The sequence below is a fragment of the Periplaneta americana genome, chromosome 5 (genome assembly GCF_040183065.1).
Source record: "Periplaneta americana isolate PAMFEO1 chromosome 5, P.americana_PAMFEO1_priV1, whole genome shotgun sequence".
In the NCBI taxonomy this organism is placed as follows: Eukaryota; Metazoa; Arthropoda; class Insecta; order Blattodea; family Blattidae; genus Periplaneta; species Periplaneta americana.
The window spans coordinates 78008591-78024193 of record NC_091121.1 but is presented as its reverse complement, the minus strand read 5'-3'; the positions used below and the strand labels follow the sequence as shown (position 1 = coordinate 78024193).

Genomic DNA, 15603 nt, shown 5'->3' with positions numbered 1-15603 from the left:
ATAAATAAATAAGTAAGTAAATAAATAAGTAAATAAATAAATAAATAAATAAATAAATAATTGTGTGCTTAAAATACACAATTTATAAAATGAAGTCTGATATTTTGTTCTTCAGCTCTATGAAGCTACTTTTTCTGTAATGTAGAAATCGAAAATCTGTTTTGATATTGACGTTGAAGTTAATTCATTCTGGGTGCTATTCGTAGACATTTCGCTAGCCCATCTACGAGCGTGCTAAGCTAGCCCCGACTTTGCCAGAGGAGGGACGAATTATTCATATCGCTAACATTGGTTTATGAATATGAAAACGTTAATTTCGCTGATCATCCACCGGAAGCCCGCGCTAAAAATGTCTATGAATACGGCCCTATATCTTTATATGTACGATATAAACTGTTAAAATTATACAGACGGTACATGATCTGTAGTGAAACTTCGTTTTTCTTCTATTTTTGTTTTTAATTCATAAAATACCATGTTTCAGAATTGACAGCAATCTAATATTTACTGTTCGAGCAAATGTGAACGTCACTGTCAATGACCTTCCGCCCAACACACCCTAACACCACCACAACATAGAGATTTGTAAACAAGAATATGGCCACACCTGCAATATACGTGGCTGACCGAAGTAAATAATGACGGTCTAATATCATTTCAAAAAACGTCAGACTCACAGAAAATTTTTTTTCCAGGAAACCACAAAATGCACAAAAAATGTTATTAGACTTTTTTGTTCAGTTATTTATCCTGTATGATCAGTATATTTTTGGCAGTTTATATCGTATATATAGCTGAAGACAGCGCAAGGAAATAAATAATTACACGTGTAAATACAAATTTGGAATATCGTAAAAGTAACGAGTTGTTACCAAAGTGTAAGACATAGAGTGAACAAGTATATCTCATCTTTATTACACCAGTTTACTATGTTCATCTAACCTCCTATATTTCCTACGGTTAAGTTAGCCACGTGATGAGGATGCTGTGAATGTTTGATGTAGACTGATAATGTTCATTTATCCGAGGTAAAAATTATCTCGATAAAATAAAATTAAGAACATAAATCCGTTACTTTAAGCTTTATTGAAACAGTTAAAAGTCAGTAACATGAATCATGGTCACATGGAAGAAGACCATATGAAATAATATGGAATATACTTGTAGGAAGAAAAAATTAATTGAAGAACCATGTAGAGTACTACAAACATGTGTCACATTTCTGAGGTAATTGTATAAGAGCGTGCTCAGTTTCAGGAAGAAGAACGATTAAATAAATTTAACGTTTCCTGGAAACGAATTATCCGTCAAGAATTTTAATTTTGGAAGAGAGATGTAGTGTGGAAAGATAAAAGTTCGTGATGGCTACAGGAGGTACAGTACGTGACACGTTGGTTCAACAGCACACCGCCTGCTTTGGATTCTGAGGCCCATTCTAGGAACAGACCATTCTGTCTCGTTATATACGTTCTTGAGTTACATTAAATGTTTGGACATGGAAATAAACTTTCATCAGCAGCAGAAGCAGCAACATCATTATCATCACTTTAATCTTCATGATCATAATCACTTTAATCATCAGAATCATCATCATTATCATCATCTTGTATTTGACGGTTTACACCCTAAGCCATTTCCATATCAAAATTTGGGATACTAAAGCCACTATAATGAAGAAGAGAGAATGATGTATGTTACAGCTAAAGATCGTTTTCTCAGTCCCACAACATTGAAATGAGTATAAGCGTGCACGGGATACACATGACGTCACGTGTCCTTCAGTAGACACCCCGCTCACAAACACAAGTAACGAGCACTACAGAGTCACTCTACAACACATTCCTTTCTCCTAAACAAGTACAGTATCCTTCAGTTTATCAATGTTTATGAACACTTAATATTTTAGGAGAAAAAATAGCTCCGGCGCCGGCGATCGAACCCGGGTCCTTGGTTCTACGTACCAAGCGCTCTGACCACTGAGCTAAGCCGAATTCAATCCAGCACCGGATCGGACTCTCCTTCTTCGATGTTTCTCTTTGCGACCTGACTCCAAGTTAGGCATATATGTTGACGTGTATCCATGTCAACTGCCATTATACTAGGAGCGCACTCAGCTGAATGACTTGTCCGGAAATCCGCAGTTATTATGCACTGCTAGCATCCCCGGCGCCGGAGCGAATTTTTCTCCTAAAATATTAAGTGTCAATATTACAGATAAATTCTGTAGGACAAATTAATATATCGTCGCTTAAGAACCAATACCGCGTAACTGACAAAATGTAAATTTTACAGGAGAAGGAAAAAACCGAATAAAAATCATAAAAATAACGCAATAGTCTTGAAAAGTGGTGTATGGCTATGAAATAGCTTAACTAATTTGTAACTAAGTGAAAATGGATGATCATGGCCGTAGACATTTGGCCGTGTCACTTACGCGGTATTGGAACTCTGCCGTTGACTACATTTTGTTAGTTACGCGGTATTGTGAGACAATTTTAGCAGCTTCAAGATACATGTTGACAAGCGTTTACTTTATGTTAAAACTGCCTTCTGGAAATATTATTCGTGCTCTTCTACATGTCAATGTGTTATCTGAATTGTTGTCCTACCATCTGACTTGAGGTCAAGGTCGGTAGGTTGTAGCTTGATTCAGCACTAGATTACGTTCCAGACAATGATTGCTGCATTCTTAGTCAATCAAATGCTGAAACTATGGGAACGGAAAAACGAAGACACAGTTCAATGTTTATTGTAATAATAATAATAATAATAATAATAATAATAATAATAATAATCTGTTACTAGGTACTTTATTTTCACACTACGTATTTGAATAGATAAGTAGAATTGTTACTAAAACGTTGCTGACAAGTATAATTTTATAATGACATAATGAATAATAATAATAATAATAATATTATTATTATTATTATTATTATTATTATTATTATTATTATTATTATTATTATTGACAATGGACTTGACTGACTTGGGAATAATGAAAAGAAAATCATATAAAAATATAATAATGATAATTTTTCAGGCACAATATTCGTTAAACACAATAAAGAAATAATTATAGGCCTATGCTGAAATCACAAAAAGTAATCCTTGAGTAACCCTAGTGTGGAATACTATCATAAAAACTATGACACAATCGGTTCTACATACAATAATGTGACGGTAATTTAGACAGGCTACTAATGCTCTTTTTTTTTCTGTGCTTTTGCACGAGAACATGAGTTTATTTTTACTGAAGGGACGCCATCATTACTATTAGCTAACCAATATCGCACAGTTCATTCTTTAATTCCCAATGTACACAGAAACATCATTTTGCAAACCTGAATTTTTTTCTCATCAACTTTTAGATTGTAGACAAATGTTCTCTTTATTCTCGATTCAGAATTTGTACTGCCAGGTCTTTTCGTAGGAGTGAAATTCACAAGATTTGATAGTTCCCAAGTCATAGTTTTCCAGAATCCCTGAAAGATGTGTCTTCTCTCATTAGAAATTAAATTACAGCCTATAACTTTCGAATTTTGGCACATTTTATAACTACACTCTGGCCCCAAATTCCTTGCATCTCTTTCCGTATCATGTGTCACTTTGCCATCTTTCGATCTCTTGTAGCTAAGATAAGCTTCCTCTTCCATTCTAAGTTTTCTATTTTTCATTTTCTTCCACTTACCCTTGTGTGGCTTTGAACTTCTTTTTTCCTTTCTGTCAAATTTTCATGAAACTCTTGTACTAGAACCATCTCTTTACCTTTTTCTGATGAATGTAAAGATGTAGAATAAGTAGCACTCACGAATTCTTCGGGGTCGTCTACATCTGAAGACGCATCCGAAATTTGGTGTAGATCCTTCATTGACGGGGTATTGTCTTCAGTTTCTGTCCTATCATATTTCTAGCGGTATTATTTTAATAGTGTTGCTTAAAATCATACCAGACTGCATAATATGATCATAACCATACCGGTAACACTGGACGGACAATGCCTGATCTGCAGCAGCCCATTTTCAGAAGGACGGTTTTCTTTTGCATTTGAATTATCAGACAGTACACCTACGAATAAGATGAGATTACTAGTGTTTATAAATGTGATATAAATGGATTAAAAAACATGTGTAGTAAATATTATCATCAATTTAGATCTTCCTCCTACCGGAGGAAATGGAAGGAACCAAGCTCAGGACCACTGAATGTAGCGCAAATTATTTTAGCGGCCCATTCATGATTATTTATATTACTTAAATTAAGTTTGCTGTTATGATTCCGCAACTGAAGAAAAATAAACGTTTAATAACTGTGATACTTCTTATACCCTACCTTTCTTAATGTTAACAGAAGTTTCTCCCGTCTTGAATGCAGAACATACCACAGATAGGATTTTGTTCTCGCTAAACTGACCGTCGTCCGATTCATTTCTTTTCTTGTATCTGTAGGCCTATATAATAATAAAATATTAAATGTACTATAATTCAGTGAATGAACTTGCAGTAAGATTCTGCGTGAATTCAGCTCAACTAACATGCAATTGACATTAGTGAAATAATTCTATTATATTTACCTTTAAAAATATTCGAAACTGAACACTTCTTTAATCTTCTCAGAATATCACACACTGTTGATACAATTTTACAAGGCAGTAACGAGAACCAGCTTCCGTACTGAAGGCGCGTAGGGAGCAGGCACACACAGGCTATCTGTTGTCAGATACGCGGTATTTCCTACAGACTTCTCGTGACTTCAGATACGCGGTATTGTACCCCCCTCCTTCGCACGCAGGCCATTCATGCAATCAAATTCCCGCGCTTGTCAATGCATGCAGATGACAGTGGAGGTATCATCTGTGCAAAAAAACAGTTTTGACCAAAAATGTCAGTTACGCGGTATTGTTTCTTAAGCGACGGTATATATAATGTTTATGAAGTTAAATTTTACAGCAAAGGTTATTGTAATATAGGGTTAAACATTTTATTCAGGGAAGTACCTGTGTTATATTTGTACCGGTGTTTTAAGTTAAAATTTTGCAACAAAGATTATCGTAATATGGGCTTAAACATTGCATTAAGAGCGGTGCCTATGAAACAGTAACATTTTAAGTTAAAAAAGTACATAAAAGATTATTGTGATATAGACTTAAACAAGTTAATAGTAATGCCTCTGGTACAGTAACATTTTGAGTTAAAATTTTACATCAAATATTGTTGTAATATAGGCTTAAATATTTCATTAAGAGTAGTAACAGTAACAATCCAAGTTAAAAGTTTGCAACAAAGGCAGCGTTTATTCTTTTGTAGTACACAATACGGTGCCGTTCTTCATGCGGGAGTAGTCTTACATCGTACATCGCCACGCGCTACTACCCGTAGTCAAGTCATTTGGTTAATAGCATTCATAGCATGAGATACCTGTATTTGTGAGCAGGAGAATTTTCGTGATGGAAGAGATTTCGACGAAACAGCTTTGCTTTTACTTTCCTTCTTCCTTTACTTCTCCCTTCCCTTCTTAATATCCTCTTCCTTCTTCCTTTCATTCTACCTTTCTTTTTCTTCTTCCTTCCCTTTATCTTTTCCTTCTTTCTTCCCTCCCTCCCTCATTCCCTCTTTCTTTCTTATCAGTTAAAACGTTTATGATACATACACTATATTACAACATATTATTAATGTGTTGAATATACGAGTAAATTGCTTTTTAACATAACGTCCTAAAGATGCTTAAAAAAGGCGAAAATGTTTGTCTTATTATGTATTAAATTTTAATGTAATGCATGATTTGAATCCACATTGTTGCCAAGCATAAAAATAAGATAAGTGAAAGTCTGAACAACTCAATAAATATTCTAGAACTCATTTGACTTATCGGGATTACAATGCCAAGTAAATTACTAGTTTGTTTTTTTTAGTAGGTTATTTTACGACGCTTTATCAACATCTCAGGTTATTTAGCGTCTGAATGAGATGAAGGTGATAATGTCGGTGAAATGAGTCCGGGGGTCCAGCACCGATAGTTACCCAGCATTTACTCATATTGGGTTGAGGGAAAACCCCGGAAAAAACATCAACCAGGTAACTTATCCCGACCGGGAATCGAACCCAGGCCACCTACTTTCACGACCAGACACGCTAGCCGTTACTCCACAGGTACCGTTAATAAAATAATTATATTTGGCGAGCTGAAGCCGAGGATTTTTCACGACATGACCTGACAACTACCTTAAAGCAGGAGAAAATCTCGGAGAACACCCGACCAGGAAACCAGCCAAAACGCAAATCGAACCCACGTCTGGACGCAGCTGCAAATCAGTAGGCTTGAAATATGGTGGTGGTTTGTAAATGTTCCTATCACAATTTAAATGTCCCGAAACATCAATTAAAACGACGCATTAAATGCATAATGACGACAGCTTCGTTAGAGATATGAGTTACAGGCCCTACAGTTATGGGTTGTGGTCACTACAGAGAAAAATTACCTTACTATTACCTCATTTTATAAACAAGCGCAAAACTAATTCCGCCCGCATCAAACAAGAGCCGAGACACCGTGACAAGTTGTTTATTTAATCTCCATCTCAACGACATACATGGAGGCATTACTTCTGTGTCGTTAGATTGAAAAACCCCTAACGCTCGTCGGCAACTTCTCCGGCATGTGTGCTGTGCAGGTAGCCTAATTAGACTCCTGACGGCGTTAAGCTTTAATTCAAAGTTGCTCTGGCTTGAAATTAGCAGACATTCACTTCCATGGGAGTCGTCAGCAGCTGCATGCGGGGTGGACCACAAAGCTAGCTACGGCCTAAGAGAGGACATTCGGATGGAGAAGACACGAATTTTTAAGGCTTAGAAACCAGAAACAAGTTGTTGTAAGAGTCTAGAAGCTGCTAGAGAAGTTTGTATATTTATGCATTAATGAACCGTAGTTTATCTAGTGCCTATTACCTTCAGTTTCTCCTTGTAACTGTCCATTTATCTTTTCCGTATAGTTAGGTCCATTTTTTTCGGTTTGTATTTACAATAATTTTAATTATGTCACTTAACTTCTAATATTGTAATTATTATGGAACTGGAAGTCCCAAAAGAACGAGCATTTGCACCTTTGAGTGCAAACTGTAATAATAATAATAATAATAATAATAATAATAATAATAATAATAATAATAATTTATTTATTTAATCTGGCAGAGCTAAGGCCAGTAGGCCTTCTCTTCCGCCCAGCCAGACTCTAATTCTAATTGAATACAATTGCTTACATAGTTATTACATTAATATCTAGATCATAAAACAACATGAAAGTAAATAATGAAAATTGGATAACTAATGTTAGTGTGACAATAATAAACATTGGTAAGAAATAGTTATAATAATAATAATAATAATAATAATAATAATAATAATAATAATAATAATAGTAATAATAATAATGAGATAATTTAGATATTTATCTGTGATATATATAACCAGTAAACATTGAGAAACCTGAAACAGCTATTATTGTTAAGAAGAATTGTTAGAAAAATATTTCGTTAGCCTATTCCTAAAGAGTAAAGGGTGGTAATATTGTGATACGAGTAATATTATGATACTATTATGGATTTATTAATTTGTCCTACAGAATAATCTCTGTAATGTTGACAATTAATATTTGAGGAGAAAAATTCGCTCCGGCGCCGGGGATCGAACCCAGGCCCTTGGTTTTACGTACCAAGCGCTCTGACCACTGAGCTACGCCGGAGCGAATTTTTCTCCTCAAATTTGTCAACATTACAGAAATTATTCTGTAATTAATAAATCCATAATATTCTCATAGCTAGCAGTGCATCATAACTGCGGAATCCCGGCCAAATAAGTCACTCAACTGAGTGCGCTCCTAGTAGGCCTATAATGGCAGTTGACACTAGACATATTCGTCAACATATATGTCTAACTTGGAGTCAGGCCACTAAGGGAAACACTGAAGGACGAATGTTCGATCCGGTGCTGTGGATTGAATTCGGCGTAGCTCAGTGGTCAGAGCGCTTGGTACGTAAAACCAATGGCCCGGGTTCGATCCCCAGCGCCGGAGACAATTTTTCTCGTCAAATATTAATATTATGATAGTTCTTCCTGAGAATTTATTACAATTTTACTGAGCGAGAGAAATATCGGCTTTTTGCGTCAACGTATTAAGGGAATGTTCGTGGACAAGTTTCTGCACAAAACAGGTTCTTTTCTCGCTCAGCAAAATTGCAATAAATACTCAAAAAGAACTATCACAATATTACTCGTATCACAATATTACCAACCTTTACCCTATATTTTAAAATGTATTATGCCTATATAATTTGCAACTTCAGTTTCAATAATTTCACATACGATTATTGTTGAACTTGCTTAGTCTAGAAGCTATTTGGACTTTAAAAATTCGCAATAAAAAGTATAAGTATTTCTGCATAGTAATAATTAAATTCCCCTCCGAAACTTCGTGGCTTGTGAACATATCGAGCTGTCCATGATATTTATCTCTTCTGGAAGATACAATAGTTAAATAGCGTTAGGATATTGGCGTATATTTCAACTTCATTTCATGATTGTTTCAAACAAGGACCTATTAATTTTCTGCTAATAATAACCATATTTCATGTCCATAACTTCCGGTCAAATTGACTCGTATGTACTCAATACCAATGAAATCTGTCCTACTGTGTTGAAGAAATCGCTGTAGACTGACAGAATCTTCGAAACTACATATTTTATGTACTATGGTTGCTGAAAACGTGTATTTGAGCACATATCTTAAAATACAATTTTTGTAGTACCCGTACCACAGTACTTTACCCTACATTTCGTATGATGATAAAGTACTATAAAAAGTATAAGAAATTGGTAGAATTAAGGAGACTGGGTAGTAATTAGGGGTCAAAAATCCGATTTTTTTATTTTATGTCTTAAAAAAGATACAAGACTTGCTCTTTAAAACTACATATATTGTGGAGGATATCTCTGCAGACAAGCCCTTTAAATGTTCTCTTTATATTTGGCAGCGAATGTAATTCATACATCCTTCTCCTTCTAAATGCAGTTTTCCGTAAGTTAATATTTTTAAAACTTGTTTATTTTTTCTCTGAATGTACCATATATATTCATGTGCTAAAAAGGATAAATGTTCATCTTCCCTCTTGCTTAAAAAAGTCCCTTGTGCAGACCCTTGTATTTCCCTATTTTGACTATGCTGACATTTTACTGACTGACCTCTCCAGCGACAACAAAATGAAACTTCAACGTGCTCATAATTTGTGTGTACGTTTTGTAAGCAATGTTCGTAAATATGATCATATTACCCCATCCCTGGAAGCAATAGGTTGGCTTAAACTAGATAAGAAAAGAAATTTACATTCACTTCTCTTTCTCTTCGAAATCTTGAACTCTTCTATTCCTTCGTACCTGTCGTCTCGCTTCACTTACCTTTCTTCCCACCACAATCTGAACACACGCTCTCGCCATGAAATAATACTAACAATACCATCCCATCGCACCTCTTCATACTCATCCTCTTTCACAATAGCCCTGCCAAGACTCTGGAACTCGCTACCTGCTAGCATCAGGGACTGTCGAAATAAAATTCAATTCAAACGCAAACTTACTAGGCACTTGGTCAGTAATTGAGACTCGTTCAGACATGGTTTCTTGTAAATAGTTCTTTTAATCTACCACAAAATATCTCAATATCCGGTAATTTCATCACTATAGAATTTTGTTATTGTAGGTTTAATTTGTAATTTAGTAAATACAAAAATATTCTTTGTTCTTAACTTCTATGATAAAATGTCTAGCTTTCATTAATCAGGTCTTCTTGTCGTACTTTAATTTTTATTGTAATTGTAATTGTAAATTTAATATTAATTGTAATCTTATTGTTCATGTTATAGTTGTAATCCCCTGGTAGAGGGGCAGAGAAGGCCTGACGGCCTTATCTCTACCAGGTTAAATAAATAAATCTAATCTAAATCTAATATATCTATATGAAATTTTTACAGTTTTTTCTGCAGTCCGTGATCCACAATGCAGATCTACGGGCTTATAAATATCACACACGTAACATGAAAAAAATATATATTCATAGAAAAAAAAGGCAAGAATTGTTAATGAAAGTTCAACTTTTTTCCCTTTCACTAAAGGTGAAATGTTTAACTAAATTTTGCTTTAGAATTTACAATATACATTACTTGATAACTTAAAAAATACAAGGTATATGAGTGAAGATTGTAGCAAGTAATGTGCCCCTGAAGACTGAAATGCATTTAGCTAAGTGGGAAAACAAGTTATCAGTTAGGGCTTTTTTCTTTCTCTTGGGTAAAAAAACTAATTAGTTGCATTTTATAATACTGAATTTAGAATAATTTATTTTATAATTATAGATATTTTTATTCCAATCTGAACGCTAAAAGTCTAGAAATATTGAACTATACTTTTGTACTGAAATTCTTTAATCGTAATCGCATAACTATCCACACCCTTTAAGGGAAAAAACATTCAATTGGGATGAACCAGATTTGAAAGGATATTACAGACGCAGTACTACTCTAGAATTTTGTCTGTTATATTTTGTGGTAAGAATGCTTATTCATATCTTTGAATATGATATGTTTTGTGGTTTTAATGTTATATTTCTGTAATAATTACAGTTTCAGCTTAGTCGGATTCGAAACCTGGTGAGGCGTGGGATTTTTCATTGAATAATCCATACTGGACATGATCACAGTTGGAATTGTTCCCACTATTCTCTCTTTTCCCCACGTTAGTCGTCAATATCATACCGTCCGATCTCCATTACATCATCATTTTCATAGCATTTCCCATCCAGCAGGCGACTCACGGAGAGAACTGGTCTAGGAATATGCGTGTTACTTGCTTCGAAACATGGACATACGGGAAACCTTAAGAGTATTCAGCAGGTGTGTGTGTGTGTGTTTTGAGCATTAGGGCTGGCTTAACCAAGCGCTGTAGCACATTTTCCATTTGGGCATTGATTTCGAAACAATCCAGAAAGTGTTCTGAAACAGAGTGAATCAAGTGAAACTATTTCAACCAGCAAATACAAAACTGCACTGTGATTCGTTGGTTGGTTGACCACATAAAGCTACATCCTCATCCTACCTATAGCATGGCAGAGTTCCCCAACAGGTACCCATGCAACAACGAACACTCTATGCATACCTAACCTTGTAGTCTCTGTGGGTAAATTCCTATCTTTAGTTATTATATACAGAGCTGTCATTGTTATACGTCCCAGAAAAGAGCGGTTGGCCGCCCGGCAGCGCTAACCGTTTCTCCCGTGCAATCGAGCTCCAGTAGCCATACGACATTCAGTGTGCTTAGAAGTCGTGTAATGAAACTCACAATTCTTCAAGTGTACAACGTTAGTGTATAAAGTTTAGTGATTATTGTGCATTTAGGTAATGTCTATAAAAATTCTCACTGTGTGAACGTGTATATATGTACAATGTGTAAATAAAAGGCAGAAGGTTGTGTGCGGAAAAAAGACGAAAATTTCAAATAAAGTTTACAAACAGACCTGTGCCATCTGCCAGAACAATTAGACGACTCGCTAAAAGATTTAAAGAAACAGGCTCAGTGAAGAATCCAAAATCAAGCAGAAAACGTAGTTTTCATACGCGGAACGATTGTCAGTTTATTTTCAACAAGATTCCGCCACTGCTCATAGAGCTGCCGTGTCAATGAGGGAAATGATGCGTATTTTCGGTACAAGACTAATCAGTAATAATTTTTGATCTCCACGATGCCCAGATATAACACCCTGTGAATTTTATTTATGGGGAACACTAAAAGGTAGGGTTTATAAGAAAAATTCTCATTCTATAGATTAACTAAAATACTATATAAGAGAAGAAATCCAAGCTATCAATGATTTGGAACTTCATAGTGTTATTCATTCGTATGTCAGTTGTGTGTGACGGCAAACGGGGCCCATTTTCAGCAATGATTGTGAGCATGGTAAGTCAAAATTATTGAACATTTATTGTTAGCACTGTTATATTTTGGAGAAGTACCGGACAAATGGTTATGGGCTCGGCGAAAACCATGCAGGGCGCGGCTGGTCGCCCTTTTCTGGGACGTCTGATAATAATAGCTCTGTACAATGAGCTATTTGAAGGGATATCAACTTATGTCAATAAGAATAAGTAGAAAAAGAAAGAACTGGAAACAAATTAATATGAACAGATATAAGAAAACATTTGGAAATGTATCAAATTTCCACCAAAGTTAATGTTAATAGAATAATCTACTGGGCAGTTTCTTCTTTAAAACACGCTGAACAATATGTAGAACTCAAAATAACGTCACTGTCAATCTTATCGATTTTATTTGTGGCAACCCGTTTCACAATATTTCCCCACTGACACATGCATCAATATTATCGCAGTCACTATCAGTAAACCCCCATTTGCATGAGACTTGAATTCGGAAAGTAGAAGAATTGGAGACAAATGAAAATGATGGCTTCCTGCCTCAGTTCAATAGCGACCATCGTGAATACGCTTTGATGTGTTTGAAGTGCGCCATGCGGAGAATGACCAAGTTATCGGACCGTACGTATGACGAACCATCAGAGACGAGATAAGAGAACAGTTGAAAGTGCTATTACAACATTGTAATTGGTACGCACGCTTAAATTGCTTTAAAGTGTCCAGTAATGGCGCTGAAATCAATAGCTGACTTCCATTGTTTCTGCTTCGATCTTCATTCAAACGAGTATTTTAAATTATCCAGAAGCGGGTTAAAGAACTAACGATCTTTGTGTGGTATTATTCAGTTTTTAAACAATTCTTGCGTAATTTAATGGGTGTAAAAATTAGAGAACGGTTGAGTAACAGCTTTAACGTCGCTCTGAAGCCACAGACGTGGCTTTGAATGACGTCTAGAGTATGAATTTTGTGCTGTGTTAGGTGGAGGCACAATATCATGTCAACTCTATGTCATGAGAGTTCTATGACTACGAAAGATAAAGTTTTTTACTTATAATTTAACGACGCTGTATCAACTCCGAGTTTATTTAGTGTCGATGGAACTGATGATATGGAGATGATAGGTGGCGAGATGAAGCCGAGGATTCGCCATAGATTACCTGACATTTGCCTCACGGTTGGGGAAAACCTCGGAAAAAATCCAACCAGATAATTAGCCCAAGCGGGAATCGAACCCGCGCCCGACGAAAGGTAAATCCATGTACATATGTGTTTAGGTTGGAGATGGACATTTCTTACGTGCGACATCTAAGTCTCCCCCTAACCCTTAACTGAATAGGGGTACTTGTCCTTCAGTCTGTAGCCTATCTGTGAGCAGCTGAATGGAGGAAGGCTAGGTTTCTCTCTGTGTGCAGTTACCATTAACGTAGTAACGTAAGTATTTGAAATTGTGCGAGCAGCGTTATTTCAATTGTGAATTGAAAGTTGAATATTTGTGTTAAGTGAAAAGGAAGGTACGTTGCTTAAATATTCCCAAACCAGATTTTATTAATTCATTGAGGAAAAGAAGCCAGAGGAAGGACACTGGAAAGTTTTCTTTTCTCAATCGCACTATCAGAGATTTGAATGCTTTACTTGCGGACTTACTAAAGTCTTTACCAATAACCAAAAATGTATTTAAAAATAGGCTTAAGGACTTTACTAATAGACGGTAGTATATTATACACACTATTTAAAAGGTGTAATTGATATCTTGTTCTTTGAAGTGTTCTATCAGTGAGGAAGTGTGTTATGTCAGTGAAGTCTATTGTGTAAGTGAAGTGTGTTTGTGTCAGTGAAGTGGCTGTGCAAAGTATTTGAACAGTGAAATGGTTTTGAAGTGTTAGTGAAATTAGGATAGAATCAGTGCAGTGAGTGACTTGACAGCGACATAAGTGTAGTGCCGAAAGGTACTTGTGCAGGTATAAACCTGTCACACTCGTGGGTCTTAGATCGAACTTAGGGTTAAGATACAAATTAGATTTACTTTAAATGTTATTTTAAGTGGTCATGCTTCATTTAATTTAGGGTGCTCCTTGTTATTATTATTATTAATCGTTATTATTAATTATTGTTTTTTATTAGTTGTGTTTATTATTAATCGTCATTATTGAGTATAATTAGTTACCACTGCCACCGGGTATATACCTATTTGCAGTGTGAATACATACATACGTACATACATACATACATACATACATACATACATACGAACAGTGTTCTGCCCAAGGGTAGGTCTTTTACTGCAAACCCAGCTTTTACCAATATTTACTATTTTCTGTCTTTCTCTTAGTCTCCACATTTAACCCATATATCTTAATGTCGTCTATCATCTGATATCTTCTTCTGCCCCAAAGTACTCTCCAGTTCACCATTCCTTCCAGTGCATTCTTCAGTAGGCAGTTTCTTCTCAGTCATTGACCCAACCGATTCCTTTTCTTCTTCCTGATCAGTTTCAGCATATACTTTCTTCACCCACTCTTTCCAACACAGCTTCATTTCTTATTCTGTCTGTCCACTTCGCACGCTCCATTCTTCTCCATATCCACATTTCAAATGCTGCTATTCACTTCTCTTCATTTCGTCGTAATGTCCATGTTTCTGCCCCCATACAATGCCACACTCCATACAAAGCACTTCACTAGTCTCTTTCTTAGTCATTTTTCCAGAGGTCCTAAAATGATGTAGAATACGAGTATTTTTAGACCTTTGCTTAACACAGAGTTGTGTTTCTTTATTATTTTTAACTGTATGACGGAGACCACCATCCCCGCCTCCTTAACTCTCTCTAGCTCTAAGTTAAGATTAATTTTTTGGTTCTACAGTATATATGTTATGGTAACAATGGTTATTAGAGGAGAAAAACTTACTCCGGCGCCGGGAATCGAACCCGGGTCCTTGGATCTATGTACCAAGCGCTCTAACGACTGAGCTACGCCGAAGTTCAATCCACAGCACGGGATCGAATTCCTCTCCTCTAGTGTTTTTCCCTTTGTGGCCCGACTCCAAGTTCAACATATGTGTTGACATACATATATTAAGTCAACTGCCATTATACAAGGAGCGCACTCAATTGAGTGACTTGGTGGCCGGGTGCGAGTTTTATCCTCTAATAACCATCTCTCTAGCTCGTTCATATGTTCATCGCAGGATATAATATTAGAAATTTCATCATTTTTTCAGAATTCTCTCTCGAATGGTGTATAAATTATTTGGAAATTTTCTACATTGAGTGATGTTCCCTTGTGAGTTAGGTCGTTGTTCTTCAAAAAATCTATCAATGGAAGCATCTCAATTCGGAGAGCTGGACGTTGTACAAAATGCAGAAAAATACTAATGTAAGGTCACTGATGGTAGTAGTTTTTGTCTTTCGATTCACTTTCGAACATTTGTAAGTTACAGAGGTTCATAAATAAGTATTGTGTGCCAGTTATGCACGCAGGTATACGCTGTGAAAAGCTTTCCTCAAAATGACCAGTCAAGGCCATGCAATGGCTGTTACAGTGTCCGCAATTGCAACAAATATCTCTCATCACCGTTGCTGTCAAAATATGTAACAAATGAAATTCTGCTCGGCTCTGGAGTTTAATTAAATG

The 15603-nt window shown here is 35.9% G+C and overlaps 1 protein-coding gene and 1 non-coding gene across 2 annotated transcripts in view; both read right to left on the bottom strand.

The window, feature by feature from the left end:
- LOC138699847 (probable G-protein coupled receptor CG31760) overlaps positions 1 to 15603 on the bottom strand; it is an 856195-nt gene that overhangs the window by 425523 nt on the left and 415069 nt on the right. The window lies entirely within an intron of this gene.
- Positions 7665 to 7737, bottom strand: TRNAY-GUA (transfer RNA tyrosine (anticodon GUA)). Its single transcript has one exon. It is a non-coding gene; the product is annotated as a tRNA-Tyr (tRNA).